This window comes from Lissotriton vulgaris, chromosome 1_1 (assembly GCF_964263255.1).
Source record: "Lissotriton vulgaris chromosome 1_1, aLisVul1.2, whole genome shotgun sequence".
NCBI lineage: Eukaryota > Metazoa > Chordata > Amphibia > Caudata > Salamandridae > Lissotriton > Lissotriton vulgaris.
The window spans coordinates 1390465597-1390488518 of NC_141685.1; the positions used below are offsets into that span (position 1 = coordinate 1390465597).

Sequence of the window (22922 nt, forward strand, 5' to 3'; positions counted from 1 at the left end):
GGAAAAAGAAGGCTGGTCAGAGCTACTGGGGAAGGAATTTCATCAGAGGCTACTGTGCAAGTCAAAGAACAAAAAATGAAGACGCAAGAGCATATTGGGATTGCGAAGAACCAGAAAGATTATTAAAATTAGTGAGTACCTGAGGGATGGGAGTAGCGGTGGCAGGCTGAATTGCTTTAAGCACTCAGGTAAGAAGTTCATGATGGGCACAATGTCTAGCTTAGCAGCATTTTACTTAATGTCGGTTGGCATCACTGGGCAAGTGCTTTGTGAAGTTAAACAGTGTCCCCATGATGAAAATAATTATTAGAGAAGCAATTCCGCAGAAGCCCCATCAGCAAGTAGTAACTGTTACATGCCCCAAAAAGGGAAGAGTGGCACGTTTTAGCGTGGTTTTAAGCTTGGTAGCTCAAGTACATTCTTCAAATAAATGTGTTAAAGAAGGCTCTACCTTAGTAGGATATATTATATATATATATATATATATATATATATATATATATACACACACACACACACACACACTTGAAGATGAAGGAAACAACAGTCAGCTCAGAAATCTGGATCACCAGGATACAATGAGTCACAAAGAAATAAAATATAATAGACAGAGAAATCTTTAGGTAAGACATGCTTCTATAAAGATAGTTAGATGAGGACGGGCTTGCGAAATCTCTTTATTGTCTACATTTGGAACTGTATGTAGGCATTTAGTTTTGGATGAATTAATAATGTACCCCTTTAAAAGGAAAAAACACTGACTGAACCATTGTGTGTTATTATAGAGTTTTGCATTCAAACCACCTCCCTATGTAACAGTGAACTGATCTCCCTCGCCGTCTTGAGGGTCAAACGCTAAAGGCGTGCACTTAGTGCGTAGTTTGGGACAATAGTAAGATGGCCACTGAAAACCATAATTAAAATATCCAAGGTATCACAGTTGGAGCCTAGTTACCATTGACTGCACTTCGATTACCTACTCTGCACCTAAATAGATCCCAAATGAGTAGTGTTGGAGGTGCATTGCTTTTGCTCACTTTCCCAAAATAAATTAGCAATGATACAGGCCATTTCTCATAGCACGCCTTCCTGTGGCACCACAAGTACCAACAGTCAGCTCTGAAAAAAGAGAAAACTGCAATAGAGGATCATGCCACATGTGCCAGCAGCATGGCAAGTGCAAGGCAGCAGAACCCTGTGGAATCCCAACTCCTAAGATCGCTGCCGCATCCAAACCCAGTGTACGGAGTGAGATGTGTGCGTGGTCATAAGCAAATGACTGAGCTTCTGTTGTGTGTTTCTGCTTTTCCTGTGGGAATACAGTGTTTTGTTTTGGCCACTGCCTGGCTTCTGCAAGAGCCACCAGCCCTTTCTACCGATGGGCAATGACAGCAGTCAGTACAGTCTTTATGCTGTGCCACGCAAATTTATCTATAATGCGAGTACAGTGTTATCTTAAGTGGTGCATGTGTGAGAATATCTTCTTTGGCAGATGTGCAGTACGATGATCGTGTTGGTGGTGAAACAACTGCTAGCATGTACCCTTTCTGTGTTATTTTTTAATGGAACAATTATTTTGGCAACTGTTGCCAATTTGTTTTTTAACGGGCAATTATTTTCCCATTTTGTTTTTTCTTTTGGTAGTGGGAAAAACAATTTTTCGACACTCAACTTACATTTTTTACACCGAGCCAATCTTATTGAAAATTGCAAAGCCTCCCTCCACAAATAATAAACCGGCCTGGGGGATGGGTTTTAAGAGGCCTACTGCAGGTTTGAGGAGGGGAGCCGCATGACCCCCCTCTCCTTAATAATAAACTGCCCCCAGGAATGCAAGTGCTTAGGGGCCTCTAGAAGGCTTAGGGAGGGGTGCCCTGGAACCCCTCCCCTATTAACGAAATGCCCCAGGGGATGGGGTTCATTATTTTGATAATAACTGACACAGTTTGAGGAATCTGCATGAAACTTTCCAAAAATACATTTTATACTCCTCAGATTCTTGCAGACAAGGTATTGGTTGATGCGTCAAGCCAGGGCTTAGAAAGGGGGTTCCCAAAAAACTGATTGCCTAAGTTAATTCACGTAGGAAAGTTTCAGAGGTGATACAGGAAAAAAAAACGCTAAATGGAATTACATTAAATATTGCAGATACTTAAAACTTTTCTCAGAAAGCGTGCTGTCATTATTTGGTGTAAATCTGTTAATCTGGTTTTTTTTTCAAATTCACATTTAAAGAGGTGCTCGGATAGTTATGAAAGTGTTGGCCTCTTTAAAGGAGGATAGTCAATCCTGAAGAAAGAAAAAAGAAAACAACAAAGTAAATTTGGGGTGATGATCTGTGGCAGGTTGGTAGTGTTCAATGAATCTTTACTAAACTTTCCAAACAAAAGGTTCATCCATCTCAGTTCCTTCCTGGAAAGTTTAAAGCGGGGCTGAAAAAAGACTCGGGTCCCAAAACAAATGTTCTGTATGAAATTTCCTTTAGGAATTTTAGACAATTTGAAAGTCAAAATAGCTGAACAGAATTAAACTAAATTTAGCAGAAAGATTAATCTGTACTGTGTAGTTATGGCTCAGCTGCACTTTAAATTGAAAATTTATTGATTTGGTTATAACTTTGGTCTCTATAGAAGTTTCTTTTTGTGCTTAGCATATGCAGCTCGGGTACATCAAGCTAATTTCCATGCGCTTTTGTCAAAAACATGTATTTTCTTACTTAAGCTCCCATAGGAAATTTTGCTCACAGCTACAGCAAGAACTGCTGAACGGATTTATACCAAACGTAACATCAAACAACCTTTCGCAATGCAATAGGTCTCGCATTAGGCAAGTGTGAGCTTTTTGACACTTTTTTAAATATGTGTTGGCTTTGAAAATATATAAATTAATAGCATTGTTATTCACAAAGCCAATAGCTTACACTGGCAGTCCTATTGGCTCTGGCAATGCTTGTTGGTAGCAAGCAAGGATAGTGCTGTGGTGGTGTCCCCGAGTGATGTGCAGGTGCCCCCGAGTGATGTGCAGGTGCCCCCGAGTGATGGAGGGCGGAGTTGGAGGGCGGAGTTGGAGGGCAGAGTTGGAGGGCAGAGTTGGAGGGTGGAGTTGGAAGGTGGAGTTCTGTGAGACCCTGCCCACTTAAAGCCCTGAATACAAGCAGGTTGACAAGTGGGCACTGGAACCTACAAGATAACAGAGGCCGGAAATGGCGTATGAACATGCTTCCAGTGGAAGCTGGAAAAACGGCCCGGGGTATCTCGCGTCCTATAGGCTGCATTCTGAAGGTCACTTTACGACGAGACACATGGGCCTGTTGGTCCCCAACCCCACCCAGGTGTGCCGCCCGTGAAGTGCCCCCACACAGGGATCGATATCTCTGGGGGGGGAGGAGGGTTATTATTTGTCTAGAAGGGGATCCCGCACTCCGAGTCAGATTGATTGATAGCTTGTGAATAGAAGTTCACACCCTGCCATTTCATTCACTTCCCTAGCCTATCATTAACGCACAGAGCTGCGGTAAAATGGAGCCACCTGTGTTTTTTTATGCTTGCCTTTCCGGTACGTTTCGCTGCCCCAGCAGGAAGACTGAAAGAGGAACGATTGAATATATGCTGGGGTAACAGAGGAAGAAGGGGATGAGGACTGAGGGAGTGTAAAACAGAAGAGAAAATAACAAAACATTAATAGCCACATGAAGAGAAAATGAAGTGAGGAAAAGAAGTGATGATTAAAGTAAGAAAGTGGTGATGGACTGGAAGGAAGGAAGAAAAGAGGAGGGGGCAAAAGAGGAAAGATGGAAAAGGATAGCAAGAAAAGAAAGAAGACAGTAGGGATGGGAGGGGGAAGGAAGAAAGGTGGAATGATGAACGTAAGGTAAAGGATAAGAGAAAGAAGTGCGGTATCAAGGTAGAGAGGAAAGGGTGAAGCAAGGATGGGAATGAGGAAATTTGAACGGTTATAAATGGTGGCATGAATGAGTGAAGAAAAAAATTACAAATATATTCAGAAAGAAAACAGATGAACTGAGAATGCAGATATGAAAGAAATGAAAGGCGAAAGTTCAATGGGAAATAATTGCAGGGGTGGCCGGGAGACAAAAGTTGGTAAAAAGAAAGTAAAGTTTAACGTGAAAGAACTTTGCTGGAAAGTGACAGTGAGGACGAGCTCTCGGCATTGCTCCTTTCAAGTCCATTTGGGGGGGGGTTGGGGCTTAGAGACGGGGAAGCAAATGGCGAGCACGCGCCCTTCGCACATGCACTGGCCATAATCCGCATTCCAAAGCCCTCTTGGTAGGATTTTCTGGTGTCCCTCTATATCTCTCGCCAGCAATGCGCAAGCGCATTGGCAGGCGAGACCTAAAAAGGACCTTAATTACAGCATTGTTTTGAGGTTTTTTGTAAAACCATTTAATAGTTTTTGAGATATGGACAGGCTAAACTTATGAATATCTTGTCAGTTGAAAATCCATTTGTTGATTTGCTTCTAACTTTTGCACAGTTGGATGAATATGAATAAAATTTAGCGGACACTTAGTATGTTAGTAGTTACAAATGTGCGTTGATCCATTCTAAGAGGGAGGGCATTAAAATGGCAGGGGCAGAAGAGCTTTAATTTGATAAAGACTTCCACACTGTGATGAATCTATACAGAATCTGGCAGAAACTTATAAAGATTGGCTTTTATAACTGGTGTATCATGTTTTGTGGCAACATTTTAATTTACTTATAACTTTGGCACAGTTTGATGAGCCTGCATCAAATATGGGTTGCAGATACACCCATTGTAGGTATGTCAGATTTTGTGGTAATCCAATTAAGGGGGGAGGGAAGCACAAATTCTGTCAGACTAGCTTGTTTTGCCTACACAAACTTGAAAATGTCAAGAGCCGTCAAGGGAGGGCTCAGTTAAAATAAAAAGGAGGGGGGTTTGTCAAAAAAAGTGTTAATTTTCTAGTAGCACTACCATAGTGTGATAAACCTGCATACAAGTTGGCAGAAGTTTGGAATAACTAGTTTTCTGTTGGCTTGTCACGTTTTGTATCGACCTATTTGGGCATGGGGGTATTTTTTTTTAAAGTTAAAGGGATTGCAAAAAAGAATCCTTAATCTGCTTATCATCAAATGTGCAGGTACCTAGCAACTTACTGGATTAAAGGTATTTCAGGTTTTGGGTCGATCCAATGTGGGGGAGGGATGGTAAACTTAGCTTAAGAGGGAGTACTCAAATTGTTTTTTATTAACTAATAACTTTCGATCAGGTTGATAGCTCTGCAAAAAATCTGGCAGAGACTTAGCATGTTTAGCCTCCTTTTGGTTTTCTCAGTTTCATGCAGGTCTACCAACGCTGGGGGCAGATTTAAATTGGGTGTCAAAATAGTGTACAATTGCTGATAAATTTGGCACAGTTTGATGAATAAGCATGAAATTCAGCAGAAGTTTGACAGATTTTGCTTTCTGTTTATATAAAGTTTTAAGCCGAACTGTAAAACGGTGGGGGGGAAAGATAAATGAGGGGTGATAAAAGTTTCATTCACTATTAGCTTTTGCCCTGTTTGATGACTGCATGAAATTTGGCAAAAATTAGCAAATTAAGCCAATCAGGCCCAGCGACCAACCCTCTGTGCCTGACCAAAGTACATGGGCAGCTCAGAATGGGTTCACAGCAAGTGAATAGGGTACATCATTAAAACAAGCCATGGCATCGACAATAGGTCTCATCTTTGGGACCTTATGTGTTTAGTTATCCAGCACAATATCCTTGCTGCAACAACATCAACTGTTGCATGGCTACAATCTTACAATGTCCCAAAGGCGAGACCTATTGGCTATGCCAATGCTGGTTATAATTGAGACACAGTAGACACAGGAGCCCTACAACATGCCCCCTCTCTGGGGATTTTATTACCAGTATTAACAAAACCAGCGTTAAAGTTGTGTACAAAAAGTGTGAACTCCTCGTCACTTTACTCTGGAAATCCATCTCTAAAACTTGAAAATAGTGACGCTTTTTATTGGGCAAAAGTGCACCGGTGGTGGAAGGCAAACAACTAAAAAAGGACACAGACCAAGTCACATGGACAGGACTGACGTGTCGTCCTGTTCACTCTGCCTTCTAAAAACAGGGCCTGTGCAGGAGCGCAGCAAAGATGTAATCACCCCTGATGCATGCGAAGAAAATGTACCTAAAGAAGATGCACACCCCAGGACTGGAGAGGTGAATAAGGGCTACATTTAGACCCCAAGTGCAGGTACATGAACGCACAGAGCTATCTCACCAGCTTTCACTCAGAAATCTGGCCTCTTAGACAGACCAGGTAGTTCCGAGTCAGGGGAATATTGCTGCAGATAAATATAACCTGAAAAACGCAGCAACATAGAGACTATCCCACTGAGCTATCACCAATACTCACTCAAAGGTATGGTCTTTGAGACAGGCTTAGTAGATGTGTGTCTGCGGAAAAGCGCTGATTACTTGAGACTGTGTAACGCAGAAGCAGGTAGCAGGAGCACTATCCCACTGAACTATCTTAGCAACATTTACTCTGGAGTCTGGCCTCTGTGACAGTAACAGTAGCTGTGTGTCCACAGAAACGAGGCGCTGATGTCTTGAATCTGTGCAACTCAGCAGCAGATGCAGTATCCCACTGAGATATCTTACCAACATGGACTCTGAAGTCGGGCCTCTGGAATAGGCCCAGTAGCTGTGCGTTCGCAGACATGCCTTGATGACTTGAAACTGTGGAAGTAGCAGGCAGCAGGTGCACTATCCCACTGAACTATCTTAGCAACATTTACTCTGGAGTCTGGCCTCTGTGACAGTAACAGTATGTATCTGTGGAAATGAGGCGCTGATGACCTGACTCTGTGCAACGCAGCAGCAGATGCAGTATCCCACTGAGCTATCTTACCCACATTCACTCAGGAAGTCAGGCTTGGCACAGTGAATGAGGAATAACGACAATTAGAGTGCATCATCAAGTAATAGAAGTGTGCAATAAAACACACAGTGAGGGAAGACAAGGAGGCAAGGGTTGGATCAAAGCAAAGAAACATTGCTGCAATAAAGGGACAAAACACAAGCCGACCTCAGTACTGGGAAAAACTAGGAGTGAGAACGAGAGAATGAGGTCCGGGGAGGGTGAACACGTACTGAAGAGACACACATGGAGAAGTCAAATGATGAAATGGTTCAAGAGAGACGAGAAAGTACGGGAGACAGCTGGACTGACAGCGCGGGGAGGCGAGGGACAGACACACACACACACACACACACTGAGGGTGATAGAGAAAGGGGGACATTTTAAAGTAAGGACGACAAGAGTTACTGGAAGATGCAAGGGGCAAGAAAGAAAAACATGTGGGAAAAGGTAAAGGAACTTAGGGCTGAAAAAACACAACAAATAGAAGCTTTACATTACTGGACTTTTTATGTGAAAACGGTTACCGAATAGTGATGTCAGATATTTACAAACTATGTATAAAGCGACAAAAAGTATGGTCAGGCATAATGCTAGCACTGATCAGGGGAACGAAACAGAAAAACGTTACAGAGAGATAAAAAAAAGTTGACTAAAGAAGCACAAAGAAAGTTGCCAGGAAAAACAAGCGTGCGCGCCTCGCACTCAGTATAGAGAGGCAGGTGGGGAGTGGAGGCCAGCAGAGTGACGCGATCTGTGGTGGGGGAGGGAACTGTAGCGCGAAGAGAGGCACGCAAGGCTAAATGAGGCTTGACAGAAAACCACATGGCGGCTGCGCGAGTGCATGTGCGTGTAAGCTTGAGGCCAGGAAAAAGCCTGTGGTAGCACTTTCAAAAGCTACTCACTAAGGTTTTCGCAGTGCATCGCATGCGCTGGCTCAGCGAGACCTAAAAAACATGCACTTCGCGAAGAAAAAAAAAACAGTTCACTACACCTCTTAGTAAACAGCATGATAAAAACAAGCAATGGCAAAACCAATACGTCTCCACTCTAAAATTCTGAGTACTGCCTTTGCCAATGCTTTTTATCAAAATGCCAAAATAGCGCCAGTGTGTCACAATGTATTCATCACAATGCATGTGCATTCATGCTGACCCAGTCATTTTGAAATGACATTTCTATTAAAGACAAAATGGCCACCGATTGAAGCATCTTAACAGCTTTCAGTACCCATTGTTAGATAATACCTATAACCTGTCTGGTTGGAAATTATCTATTGTGAATTTACAATGGGCTTACACCTCGCACGTGAACTACCATTAGTTGGATTGACTGTCCCTCATTCACTTGCTTCTATTCAATGTCTTGCCTTTCTCTTCTTTTGTTAGTCCCTCCCCTAAAGCACAGATTCATTACACTGTTTTAATGGCCGTCTTGTAGTCTTCTGCTACTTACCTTTTGGCAACAACTTGTTTCTTTTTGATTAGGCACTCCAAGAGTGCATATGTGTTTTCCAGCTCTCCCCGCATATGCTTCTCACCCCGCTTCTCTGTGTTGCTCTCTCTCTCGTCTGTTTCTCCCCACCCCCACAATCAGTGTTGCTCTCTCCCTCGTGTGCTGCTATTCCCTCCTCCCAACTTTCCTTTTGCTTTCTTCTGCCCTCATTCAAACTCCTTCTTTAACCCTACGGTCCTTCTTTTTGAAAAAAAGAAAATATTTTGTTGGGAGGGCATGGCAGCGAAATGCAGCTGGTCCCCTGTCCCTTAATAAAACGCATTCACACTACTTTAATTTAATTTATTTACCAATCCATTTCAGATTAACAAATTAAAAAAACAAGCATTTGCAATGCAATAGGTCTCGCAATTGTGAGAGTTAGAGCTATTGGCGTTGTAAATGATAATAGGTTTTACCCATGTGCTTTGGAGTGTAGTGGATGTAGGTGGTGTGGACTGGAATTGTGTGGGTTGAATTGGTATTGTTAGTTGTGGAATTCTATGGGGTAGAATTGTGTGGTGTGGAGTGGATTAGTGTAGTGGAATGCGTTATGGTGTGCAGTGTTTTTTTTGGATAGTAAAGATGTGGTATTGAGTGCACTGGAATTATGTGGAGTGGCATTGTGCATTATGGAGTGAAATTATTTGGTATTTTGTGTTCGGGAGTGGTATGTAGAGTAGTTTAATTATGTGGTGTGCTGTTTTTTGTAGCATGATGTGGAATTCTGTGGTATGGATTGAATGTATGTGGTGTGATGTGTAATTGTGTTGAGTTGAATTATGTGATTTTCTGTTGAATTATGTAGTGTGGAATGGAAATGTGAAGAGTTGAATTGTGTGGTGTCGAAGTGTGTAGCATTGAGTGAAATTATGCTAATTGTATAGGGAAGAGAAGAGGGATGGAGCACTTAGTGGTGAGGGAATAAGCACTAGATATGAGAGGGAAAAGGGAAGGGTGATGGTGGAGCGATTGCAGAAGGTGGGGGCAAAATAATAGAAGAAAGGTGAAATCTTTAAGGAAACAGGTGGAGCTAGAGGGGGAGGGAGTGGAGAGGCGAAGGTAAGAGAAAGGTGGGAGATGATGGAGAGACCCTGTAGGACGTGGACCTGGGAGGGTGACAGAAGGAGGACGAGGAGGAAGAGAGGACAATGGAACTGGGAGACAAAGAAGCAGTTATGAAATATTTAGAAGTAGAAGGCAGAGACCGAGGTGCGAGAAGAAATGTGTTACTTAACTGTAACTGCAGTTATCCAGTATTGGTGTCTTTCATAGATTCACATGCCTGAATCATTCCCCGTCGTCTGAATGGGAGTCCCCGGTATATAAACAAAGTAATGTCCTATACACATATAGAGAAATAGGCCTATAGGCCTCACATTAGTAACATATCCCTGTCCTTTTGTAAAAAGGACCAAACTCAAGAAAAGAGCCAATCAGCTGCCACCTCCCTCTAGAACCCTCCTGGAAGGAGTCTCAGTCCCTCAGATTTTCGTACGCATAAAGATAAGTAGCCGTATCACTGAGAGAGTTAGGTGAGCCCTTCCAGGGGAGGCGCGAGGGTTGCATGTGAATCTATGAAAGACACAAATACTGGATAACTGCAGTTCCAGGTAAGTAACGCATTTCTTATCCAGTATTATGGGTGTCTTTCATAGATTCACATGCCTGAATCAGAGTAGCCAGCAATGCATAAAGCACATTTCGGATGGTACAGTATATGCAAGTCATTAGATAAAAACATATCAAGCGACTAACAGAAGCATATAATTGCAAACAATACCATCACATTACACAACAGAGAAATATGCGTACATGAAAAGGATGGAGGGATGTAAGAAGGCTCACCTCTAGTGAAATAGATGATGAAGCATTGCTTGTCCCACCGCAGCACCCTTCATAATCTCCGTGTCCAGGCAGTAATGCCTAGTGAAGGTATGTGGCGACATCCATGATGCCGCTCTGCAAATGTCAATGACAGGCACACCTGCGAAAAGTGCCATGGATGTGGACATCGCCCTAGTACAGGGGTCTTCAATCTGTGGGGCGCGACCCCCAGGGGGGTCGTGGAGTCCTGGGAAGGGGGTCGCAGATTGTCAGTTTGCCTTAGTGGCGTTGGGCTGATTGAGGGTGCTCACGGTGGAGGCCTAATTCACGCCGAGGGGTGAAAAACAGCAAAGCCTCATTAACAAGTAAAAGGTCTTTTAAAGACCTGTGAAGTACTCTGTGCGGCTTTGTGAGCCACATACAAGAGATGGGGAAGGGATGGGGGCAGGTGAGGGTGGCTGGGGGGAGGAGGCTGTAAAGCACAAAGCACGAACCCTCATACCTGGCGCCTGTGTGGGAGAAATGTGCCCGAGAGAGTGTTCTTCAGGAGAGATGTTACAGCCTGACCGCCCCCCCCCGCCCCCAGCAGGGAGGCACAGAGATGCTCTACCATGAGAGAGGAAGTAGAAGACGCAGAGAGATACTGACCCCCCTTCCCCGCTCCCCCCCCCCTATGAGAGGGGCACAGAAAAGGTGGGTGGATGAATGGATGAAAGGGTGGATGGATGAAGGTTGGATGTGTGGATGGATAAAAGGTTTCATGGATCATGATGGATGGATGTGTGAAAAGGTGGGTGGATGAATGATGGGTGTATGGAAGGATGAAATGGTGGATGGATGAAGGATGAATGTATGGATGTAAGGATGAAAGGGTGGATGAAGGATGGATGGATATGTGAAAAGGTGGGTGGATGAATGATGAGTGGATGGATGAAAGGGTGGATGGATGAAGGATGGATGGAAGGATGAAAGGTTGCATGGATGAATGATGGATGTGTGGAAAAAGTGGGTGTCTGAATAATGGGTGAATGGATGAAAGGGTGGATAGATGAAGGATGTATGTATGGATGGAAGGAAGGATGAAAGGAAGGATGAAAAGGTAGATGGATGAAGGATGGATGTATGGATGGATGGATAAAAGGTTGCATGGATGATGTGAGAAAAGGTGGGTGGATGAAAAGGTGGGTGGATGAAAGGGTGGGTGGATGATGGATGGATGGATGAAAGGGTGGGTGAATGAAGGATGGATGTATGGATGAAGGGTGAATGGATGAAGGATGGATGGGTGGAAGGATGAAAGGTTGGATCGATGAAGGATGGATGTATGGATGGATGTATGGATGGAAGGATGAAAGGGTGGATGGATGTATGAATGGATAAATAAAAGGTTGCATGGATGAATGATGGATGTGTGAAAAGGTGGGTGGATAATTGATGGATGGATGGATGGATGGATGGATGGATGGATGGATGGATGGATGGATGGATGGATGGATGGAAGGATGAAAGGGTGGATGGATGGATGAAGGATGGATGGAAGGATGAAAGAGTGGATGGATGAAGGATGGATGGATGGATGTGAGAAAGTGTGGGTGGATGAATGATGGATGGATGGGTATGATGAAGTCTAACAGGCGCATTTATGGTTGTTGATGATGAGTACCAGTTTCTAGAAACTTTTGTTGGAAGGGGGTCCTTATGCCTAAAAAGGTTTTACAAGGGGGTCTCGGCATCAAAAAGTTTGAAGACCTCTGCCCTAGTAGAATGAGCTCGTACTTTAGAGTGCAGGGGATGTCCTGCTTGTTCATGACAAAAAGAAATAGCTGCAGAGATTCAGCTGGAAATGCTCAGTTTAGTGAGCGGAAGACCTTTCCTGGGCGTGCTGTAAGCCAAAAATAGCTGATTTGACTTTCTGAAAGCCTTTCTCCTGTCGATATAGAATTTTAAGCACCGCTTGAGATCCAATGAATGCAACGAACTTTCCGCTGCAGTACTGGGATTTGGAAAGAAGGAACGCAAAACCACAGGCTCAATCAGATGGAAATCCGATGGGACTTTTGGAATAAACTTAGGATTTGTCCGTAAAATCACTCTGTCTTGTTTAAATTGCAGAAAAGTATCTTGAACCGAGAAAGCTTGTAGCTCGTTCACCCGCCTCGCGGATGTGAGCGCAAGTAGGAGAGAGGTCTTCCAAGATAGATATTTCAGGTCAGTCCTGTGCACTGGTTCAAAGGGATGCTTCATGCGCGGATTTAGGACTGTATTAAGGTGCCAGGCAGGAGGCAACATTTTCACCGGAGGGAAAGTCTTGTATAATCCTTTTAAAAATTGCTTGATCAGTCTGTGAGACCAGAGAGAAGGACCCGCTGAAGATCTCTTGTAACTGGATATTGCAGCCAAGTGGACTCTGATCGAGGAGTGAGCAAGGCCTGACTTTGCCAAGTGGAGAAGATAAGGTAAAACTTGCTCCGGATATGGAGAAAGGGTGTATTCCTCGATTTTTTACACCAGACGCAAAACCTCTTTCATTTCAAAGAGTATGTTTTATTAGTGTTATCTGCTCGTGCTAAGATGGCTCTACAATCAGGTGGAATATTCAAATTCTGAAGATCTCTGAACTCAGGAGCCAGGCGGCTAACCTGAGAGATGCCAGATTCGGATGTTGAACTTGTTTGTTGTTCATTGTGAGCCGAGATGGACACTGTTTCAGGCGGATCGGTGGCTGCAGAGATAAGCGGTGGAGTTCCGTGAACCAATGTTGCTGTGGCAAAGTTGGGGCTATTAAAATGAGAGTACAGAGCTCCGCTTTCAGTTTCCTGAGGACTCTGGGAAGCATCGGGAATGGCGGAAAGGCGTACGCAAAGACGTTGCACCATGCAATCAAAAATGCATTCCCTAGAGACCCTGACTGGGGATGCCAACTTGCAAAGTGTGGGCATTTTGCGTTGGATCTTGTGGCGAATAGGTTGATCTGTGGAGTGCCCCATCGCGAGAAGATTTGGTTGAGGATCTCCTGATCCAGTCCCCACTCGTGCGATGTTGTCTTCTGTCTGATTAATGAGTCGGTGAGTACATGGTCCATGCCTGGGATGTACTCCGCCCAAAGAGATACCTTGTTTGTGATTAGCCAGTTCCAGATCCTCTGCGACTCGCGAGAGTGTTAGTGAACGCCACCCTGCCTGTTTGTTGAGGTAGTGCATTGTCGTGGTGTTGTCTGTCCGAATGAGCACAAGGGAATTCTTGATTCTTGGAAGAAAAGGCTGAAGGGCCAGGAAGACTGCTCGCAGTTCGAGGAGATTGATATGAAGTCCTCTCTCCAAGGGAGAACACTTCCTGCTTATCCGCAGTTCTTGCAGAAAAGCTCCCGAACCGTCCAAGGAGGCATCTGTTGTGATAATATGAGGAGCAGCTGGAAGTAGGAATGTCAAGCCTAGAGAAAGGTTTCGAGATGACATCCACCATTGCAGGGCTTTGACAATCTGGGGAGTTACTTTTATGAGGTCATCGAAAGACCCTGTGCATTGGATCCACTGCTTTGAGAGTGCTTCTTGTAGAGTTCGCATCCGAAGACGACAGTGATGAATCAGGAGGGTACACAATGACATCATCCGCAGAAGGGACTTGAAAAGGAAGACCGTCAAGGCCTTCTTTGATGCCACTAGAACAGCTAGTGCCATAAGCATTTTCTTCCTCTCTTGGGATGGGAAAGCTTTCATCGAACGCGTGCCCAGGGTTGCACCTAAGAAATTGATGCACTGAGAAGGTTGCAGGACTGATTTTTCTTGATTAAGTGTGAGACCCAAACAATTGAAGAGCCTTAAACAGGCGTTGGAAGACCTGGACGCGTCTTCTAAGGATGGAGCCTTGATCAGCCAGTCGTCCAGATATAGAAAAACTTGGTGATGGCGCTGCCTGAGGTATGCCGCCACTGGGGAAAGACATTTCATGAAGATGCGAGGTGCAGACTTGAGCCCAATGGGCAGGGTGCGAAATTGAAAGTGTCTGCCTGCTACTGCAAATCTTAAGAATTGTTTGTGATTCTTGTGAATCGGGATAAGGAAGTAAGCCTCCTGAGGGTCTAGGGACGTCATAAAATCCAGTAGCTGAAGGACCTCCTGTATCGTCACCATGCGAAACAACTGCTTCTTCAGGAATTTGTTGAGGGCACGGAGGTCTAAAATCGGTCTCCACTTCTTCTCTTTTTTCTGAATTAAAAAGAAGCAGGAATAAAATCCCTTTCCCCTTTGAGATGGGGGTACCTTCTCTATTGCTCCTTTCTGGAGCATAATAGAGATTTCTTGCAGAAGCAGCCATAGATTTTTGTGACGCATTGGGCGAGGATGAGTTTGGGGAGGGATTTGCATGAATTCCATAGAATGGCCGAATTGCACTAATTGAAGGACCCAACGGTCTGTGGTAATCTTTTTCCAATTTTTCAGGAAGTGGGTAATCTTTCCTCCAATTTTTAATGAGTGAAAAGAAGTCTGGACTGGGTGAATAAACATGTCATTGTCTACGTCCGTTGTTTTTTCGTTGTCCTTTACCCCGAAAGAACGACTTGCCAAAGAAGATTGCTGATTCTGTTGTTTGCGCTGTTGATATTGGGGTCGACTCTGGCCTGACGAGAATGAGGACCTGTATTGGAAATTTCCTCTATAGGAAGACTGTCCTCTTCCTCTATTTCCACGAAAAGACTGGTTCTTGTACTGGAGAGTGCCCAAAGCTCTTGCAGTGTCCGTGTCCTTTTTAATATTCTGTAATGCTTCATCAATTTTGGAGCCGAATAGTAACTGGCCATAATATGGCATGTCCAATATCTTCGTTTGTACCTCAGGGCGGAACGAAGTTGCTTTCAGCCACCCCTAGCGTCTCAAGACTTCTGCTCCCGCCAACTGGCGGAACCCTGTTGTGGCTATATGCATCGCACAGTCTATAATTTCTGATGCCGATGCTTGACCCTCTTGCAGAATCTTCTTCACCTCCTCCTTGGATGTATCTGGTAACTGACAGATATGGGGCTATATTTCCCCATAATTACCTATTATAGCATCCCAAAATCGCTATAGCATTTGCAGCCTTCACTGTCATCGCAGACATTGAGGAAAACCTTTTCCCAATGTTGTTTAATCTTCTTCCCTCCTTATCAGGAGGAGCCGATAAAGGGGCTGAATGATTCCTGGAGTTTTCTGGGCCGTCTGTGTTACCACCGAATCCGGTTTGGGATGTCCCGTCACAGGCCTGTGCAATATCAGGCGCTCTATACTTCTTGTCCAACTGAGGAATCACTGGAGATACAGAGGCGGGGTTTTGCATGATCTTAACCCCCTGGGTCCATAGATAATCGATCATAGGTATTGACCTATCTGCTTTTTTGATAGGTTCTTTGAAGTCATACAAGAAGCAGTCTTGTTCTTGAGAGACCATTGCGATCTTAAAACATTGAGCAGCCCTCTCAACCACATTATGGAACCCTCCAATGTAGCCTGGTGGTGAATCCGCGGGCGCGGGAACTGGAGATGCAGGAGAGGGAATGACTTAGACATCCCAGTAATCATGCACAGATTGAATATCCTGTAGTTCACTCTTCTTGCTGGTCTTCCTCTTCTCCTTCATCATCAGAAGTTGGAGGATGTGGTACATCAACTCTCTCTGGTTGAATATTAAATGGCGGAGGCCATGGTCTTGGAGACGGAGTTACTGTGGCAGGTGGAGGAGACGGAGACTCTGGAAACCTCTGTTTATAATCCTGAATGAGGTATCGCAAATCCGTAACAAAGGATGCTGGAAGGCAAACCATAGGAGTAGGTGGCTGATGATATACCTCCTCCTGATCTTCCTCCCCTACTGAACTCAAGACACTTCACATTGAGCTCTGAAGGACTTGTCGCCATTTGGAACATGTCACCCTCGTCTGAGTCTTGCTCCTGGAGGAGACATGCTGGAGGAATTGGTTGGACTTGGCTCAGTGGTGTTAACGCCAGTGTCAGCGCCCTTTTTGTGATTTTAATGCATACGCATGTTGTCTGTAGGCCAGAATCCATCACCGTCGACGGTATGATAGTCGATGGTGGAGCATCGACAGTTGACATAGCCGGTGGAGTCATCGTCGACGGGATCGTCGTTGACTGCAAAGATATTGCTATCGTCAGCGGTTCCTTCGTCCACTGTGTCTTCATTGATGGTTCCTTCGTCGACGGTGCCTTAGTCGACGAGCCCTTCGTCGACGGTGCTTTCATCGACTGAGTCGACGTTGACGATATTGGCTTCGTCGACGAGGTTGTCGCCGATGCGGTCGTAGGCGAGGTCAGCGTCGACGAGTTCTTCCACGTCGACGGTGTCTTCTTGATGGCTATCGTCGACGACAAAGCTTTACCTGTCATCGACGATGGAGTCGTAGTCGTTGACGATGATAATGACGACGATGCCGTCGACGTAGAAACATAAGAAGCTGCAGACACAGTTTTCTTTGACGATGATGTCGTCAACGATATCAAAACCGGCTTCTTGAAGGTGTGAACTTCCGTTAACAGAAGTTGTCTTAGCCAGAACCTCTGAAGACTTTTTTGATGTCTTCTTCTGAGGAGGAGCCGTAGGGCATGGGAAAGCCAACCTTTGTCTCTTCAGAGATAATTTTGAAGAGACTGAAGAACCTTCAATCTCCTCAGAGGAGTCAAGGTGGTCTCTGTCCTTCAGCTTCTGGAGCCAAATTAAGAGGCGCCCTTCACGGTCCTTAAGGGTTTTAGTGGAAAAGGTACGACATACCTTGCAGTCCTTAGCAGAATGATCCGGATACAGGCAATACAGGCAGTCTTTATGCTGGTCATCAATATGTAGCCTTTTCTTTCCACAAGAACCACAGGATCTAAAAAGACCCTTTTTTGGTGTGTCAGCCATACTGTCAAGTAGTCACTGAAGAAACAGGAAAAAAATATCCCAAAAAACTGGAAACCAGATGTCAAGAAACAAACCTGAGCAGAGCTCAGAGGAGACTCCCTTCGCACAACGTGCGGTAGAATATCTAAGGGACTGAGGCTCCTTCCAGGAGGGTTCTAGAGGGAGGTGGCAGCTGATTGGCTCTTTTCTAGTTTACAAAAGGACAGGGATATGTTACTAATGTGAGGCATATAGGCCTATTTCTCTATATGTCTATAGGACATTACTTTGTTTATATACCGGGGACTCCCATTCAGACTTCGGGGAATGATTCAGGCATGTGAATCTATGAAAGACACCCATAATACTGGATAATGAGGAAATGTGGAAAATATGCAGGCGACGGTGGAAGAGTGGAGGTGGGAGAGAACCAGGGAATAAAAGTGGAGCAGAGGGAAGCTGGGAAATGGGGGTAATGGCAAGAATTAAAGTGAGAGCAAGCAGTGGAGGTTAATTGTTAATATGAGTTAGAGTTTTTGGCACAGTTATAGAATTTAGTTGAAGGTGTCTGTTGTGTACTGAATGCCAGATAAAGATCTGCATGTATGTTTGGAGTAAGTTTGTGTGTTATAGCTTGCAAGGCCTATTACATAGCAAATGCTTATTAACTGTTGTGGGGAGGGTGGGTGTGTAGAATCAGATGGGCTGATGCTGAAGATGGAGAGGAATGCTACGAAAGTACTAAGACAGGGTTGTTGTGTTGGTGATTTTTTAAGCACTTGCTTGTGTGATTGGATTAGTAAGTAACTACCACTGATAGCATTATTCTCTATAATAGGACATGACTCACTGCTACAAACATATTAGAGAAGGTCCGCAAAGCACTCAAAGTGGAAAGCAATTTAGAGACTGAAGTCACATCTACAGATGCAGTCGTACAACGACAACCACCATACCATAGAAATGATCCAAACACTACCCGCCAGACCAGGCCTTCTGGCACTGCCATATTCCTCTACAGATAGGGCCAATGGAATTATGTATTTTTGCAGCCTCTGCGTTTTTCGCATAATTATGATTTGCCACATTTGCCATATAATGTCTCATCTGCTGCATAATCTGCAGTTTGTAATAAACAACAAAATTGTTTCTAGCCGAAACGGGTTAAAAGTTACTAAAAACGCAGCAACATGTTGCCTTTGTAAAGGTTGACTGGTCACCTTTCTGTTGCTTTTTGCTATTTTTGAGTCTTAAAATGGAACTCAGGGAGATGAAAACAATGTCCAGACAGTGTTAACAAATACAAAATTTTACAAAATAACGAAGTAATACTATCACAAAATGTTCCGCGTATGCTGCATAATTTTCCTGGTCTTGCCTTATAATTTACTCGTCCTTGCTGCATATATTGGACCACCCCTGCCGTATAATTCCTGTGACCCTGCCTATATACTAGTCTGACCATGATAACCCCAATGGGCATCTTCCTGTTCGAGCTCCTTTGCTGGCCTCGGAGTGGCCCTTTCATATCACCTTCTACTCCCACTCCACCCCCTCCGCCACCACGCTCCACATACCAACCACACCTTCTACCCAGCAGCAAAAGTCTTCTGAAGGCCAGCAGGTCCTGGGTCTGGGTAGGCTGGTAGGGAGAGCGTTCCAGGTCTTGGCGGCGAGGTAGGAGAAGGATCTGCCGGCGGCAGTAGTTTTTCGGATACGAGGAACTGTGGCGAGGGCGAGGTTGGCTGAGCAGAGTCTTCGGGTGGGGATGTGGAAGCTGAGTCGGTTGTTGAGGTATGTAGGTCCGGTGTTGTGTAGTGCTTTGTGTGGTTGGATGAGGAGTTTGAAGGTGATCCTCTTGTTGATGGGGAGCCAGTGCAGGCCTCTCAGGTGGGGTGTGATGTGGCTGCGTCGGGGGACGTCGAGGATCAGACGTGCCGAAGCGTTCTGGATTCGTTGTAGTCGTCTCAGGAGCTTGGTTGTTGTTCCTGAGTAGAGGGCGTGCCCGTAGTCGAGTCTGCTGGTGACGGTTTTTCTCGTGTCGGGAGGGATCCACTTGAAGATCCTGCGGCGCATTCGGAGGGTGTTGAAGCAGGATGCAGAGACGGCGTTGACTTGCCTGGTCATGGAGAGGGTGGAGTAGAGGATGACCCCCAGGTTGCGTGCGTGGTCTGTGGGTTCCGGGGCTGTGCCTAGTGATGTGGGCCACCAAGAGTCATCCCAGGCTGATGGGGTGGGTCCGAGAATGAGGACCTCTGTCTTGTCTGAATTCAGCTTCAGTCTGCTGTCCTTTATCCAGTCGGCTACGGCCTTCATTTCTCTGTGGAGGTTGGCTTTGGCGGTGTGGGTGTCTTCGGTGAGGGATATGATCAGCTGGGTGGGATGATGTTGAGGTTATGTTGTCGTACGACGTGGGCGAGCCGTGCCATGTAGATATTGAACAGTCGGGCTGAGGGAGGATCCCTGTGGGACGCCGCAGATGATCTTGGTGGTTTTCGAGCGGAAGGGTGGTAGGCGGACGCTCTGGGTTCTGCCGGAGAGGAAGGAAGTGGTCCAGGCTAGGGCCTTCTCTTGGATTCTGGCGTCATGGAGGCATGCTGATAGGGTGCGTTGGCAGACTGTGTCAAAGGCAGCTGATAGGTCCAGGAGGATGGGGGCGGCTGTTTCTCCTTAGTCCATCAGGATCCTGATGTCGTCCCATCTCGCTCCTCCCGTTTCCGGCCAAAGTCATCGAGAAGACCGTCAACAAGCAGCTGGCCGCCTTCCTCGAGACGAACTGTTCCCTCGACCTCTCGGGCCCACCACAGCACCGAGACCACCCTCATCGCAGTCACCGATGACATCCGAGCCCTGCTCGACAACGGGAAAACTGCGGCCCTCATCCTCCTGGACCTCTCCGCGGCATTCGACACAGTCTGCCACCGCACCCTAGTGCAGCGCCTCAGCAATGTCGGAATCCAAGAGAAGGCCCTTGATTGGATCATCTCCTTCCTCGCCGGAAGGACACAGAGTCCGCCTCCCCCCGTTCAGATCAGAAGCCACCGAAGTCATCTGCGGTGTTCCTCAAGGCTCCTCGCTCAGCCCCACCCTCTTCAATGTCTACATGAGCCCCCTTGCGGCCATCGCACGCCAACACAACCTCAACATCATCTCTTACGCCGAAGACACCCAGCTGATCCTCTCCCTCACCAACGACCCCGCCACCGCCAGAGCCAACCTACTCGAAGGGATGAAAGACGTCGCCGAGTGGATGAAGAACAGCCGCCTGAAACTGAACTCAGACAAGACGGAAGTCCTGATCCTGGGTTTGTCACCCTCCGCCTGTGACGACTCCTGGTGGCCCCCCGCCCTGGGCAGCGCACCCATACCGACAGACCACGCACGCAACCTGGGCTTCATCCTGGACTCCTCCCTCTCCATGACCAGACAAGTCAACGCCGTCTCCTCATCGTGCTTCAACATCCTGCGCATGCTACGTAAGATCTTTCGGTGGATCCCCACCGAGACCAGGAAGACGGTCACCCAGGCCCTCGTCACCAGCCGACTGGACTACGGCAACTCCCTCTACGCCGGAACCACTGCCAAACTCCAGAAGAGACTCCAGCGGATCCAGAACGCCTCAGCAAGACTCATCCTCGACATCCCCCGACACAGCCACATCTCCGGACACCTGAGAGACCTGCACTGGCTCCCGGTCAACAAGAGAATCACGTTCCGACTCCTCACCCATGCACACAAAGCCCTACACAACCAGGGCCCAAGATACCTCAACAACCGCCTCAGCTTCTACACTCCCACACGCCAGCTCTGCTCGACCAACCACGCCCTCGCCGCCGTCCCCTGCATCCGAAGGGCCACCACAGGAGGAAGGTCCTTCTCCTACCTAGCCGCCAAGACGTGGAACTCCCTCCCACCCACCTCCGCCAGACTCCATACCACCTCGCCTTCAGGAAGCAGCTCAAGACCTGGCTGTTCGAGCAGTAGTGGACACCCCCCCCACGCCTTGTACCCCTCCGGGTGAGTAGCGCGCTATATAAATGCTTTGATTGATTGACTGAGTGAGTGGCAGTTAGGGCGGTCTCGGTGCTGTGGTTAGTGCGGAAACCGATTGGGAAGGGTCTAGGATGTTGTTGTCTTCGAGGTAGCGGGTTAGCTGTTTGTTGAACACCTGGTAATTTGAAAAGCCAGCCTTCCCCTTTGCCCGACACCTCCCCATTACTGTTCGTAATATGTCTATTTATAGGCACCTTGAGGCTTTTCCCTGTTGGATCCTGTAAATCCCCAATATCGATACCTAGAATGTTAAATTATAAAAAAAAATGTAACATCCGTGTCGTGATATGTAAGCAGGGACAATGTAACAAGGCAGCAAGAGAACTGCAAATTATGATCACGGTTGTTTAAATTATGTAATAAGCAAAGGCAAGTTATGTGCAATATTCTGTGATAGTATTACTTGTTTTTTTAAATAAATTAAACACACACGAATACTATTTAGGCAAGAGTTGCACTGCGTAAAAAATAATTTAAACACTTGAGTACTGCAAATTGCAACGGAAGGGTAACATTTTGCAAGTGGTCGGCATCTGCCACAGCGCAACACTTTTTTTTTTCTTCAACTAAGGTAGATCTGTTTGAGCCAGAAATTAACTTGCATTTTGATTGAAACTTGGAAATCATACAGTAAAAGGTAAAATAACGAGGCAAGCCATGTAAATCCATAACGAATGTGGGGAAATGTCAGAGACAAAGAATTGCATACTATTGTTTTGTTCGAATGAAAAGCACAAATTAGTCCATTTGTGCAGCAGGTGCACTGGCGCCGGGTTACAGAGGCCTGGAGGCGCTCACCGAACCCTGAATGTTGCTGTATTATTTTACAACTCAAACAGAGACCTGGGGCCAATTGCCTTCTTTGCACTAGGGCCCAAGACACGGCCTATGGCTACGCTGCTATTATTGCTGCAATATATAAAGTAAGGCCACCCCATTTAAAAAAAACTGAAATGAACAACAGAGTCCAGGGCATGCTCGAAGAAACAGCATGCATTAAGTTACGATGTTTAAAGAAGGTTCAAACCATAGATTTACAAAACTATTACTCAGCATACATTTGAGAAGCACTTATTCGGAAGTTGTGGCTGCGTTTACAACAGAGATGAAAGCACAACCAGTTGTGCCAGCACGCTCGACTCTCGAGTGTCTATCCTATATTCAGTTGCACAACCTCCTTCCGTGCGAGCATAAGGCCCGAAGCTCCCTTTTGCCCCCGTGAAAAAATAAATAACCAAACATGCGCAGCCGTTGGGACACACGCAAGCCTCTCACAGAAGGAGGGCTCGAGTGTGACAACGTGAAGAGACGCTGCACGAATGCACTGCAACGCTAGGCTAGTGGGCGGGGCCTAAGGGAGACAGGGCGGTCACCACCCCACTTCCAAAGACGCCAGACAGAAAACCAACGACAATAAATCTCCCCAAGGCGAGCAGCGCATGCGCTACAAAGCAGGCGAGACCTAAAAATGGGACCCACATCGAGTCTTAGGTATGCGCATGTTTGGTGATGCATACATAAATCATCATGTATGCTATGCTGTTGCGTCATTGCATCTCTTCTTTTTCTTTCTTTCTTTTTTAACGATGCTGCACACAGCATAGGCAAATGGCATTGGTAAATCCACTTGTTACCAAAGGTGAGACCTATTAAGCTTCGCCAATGCTTGTTTATGGATTTACCATTGTCATGCAGAAGACGGCCATTTAAGAAAAGTAAATTGTAAGAAAAAAGAAATTACATGCAGCACAAGTAAAATAAG

General features: G+C 45.8%; 1 protein-coding gene across 2 annotated transcripts in view; it reads right to left on the minus strand.

Moving 5' to 3' along the window:
* The window catches only part of FAM3C (FAM3 metabolism regulating signaling molecule C), a 438009-nt gene that overhangs the window by 59117 nt on the left and 355970 nt on the right, over nucleotides 1–22922 (minus strand). The gene's annotated exons all lie outside the window — the stretch shown is intronic.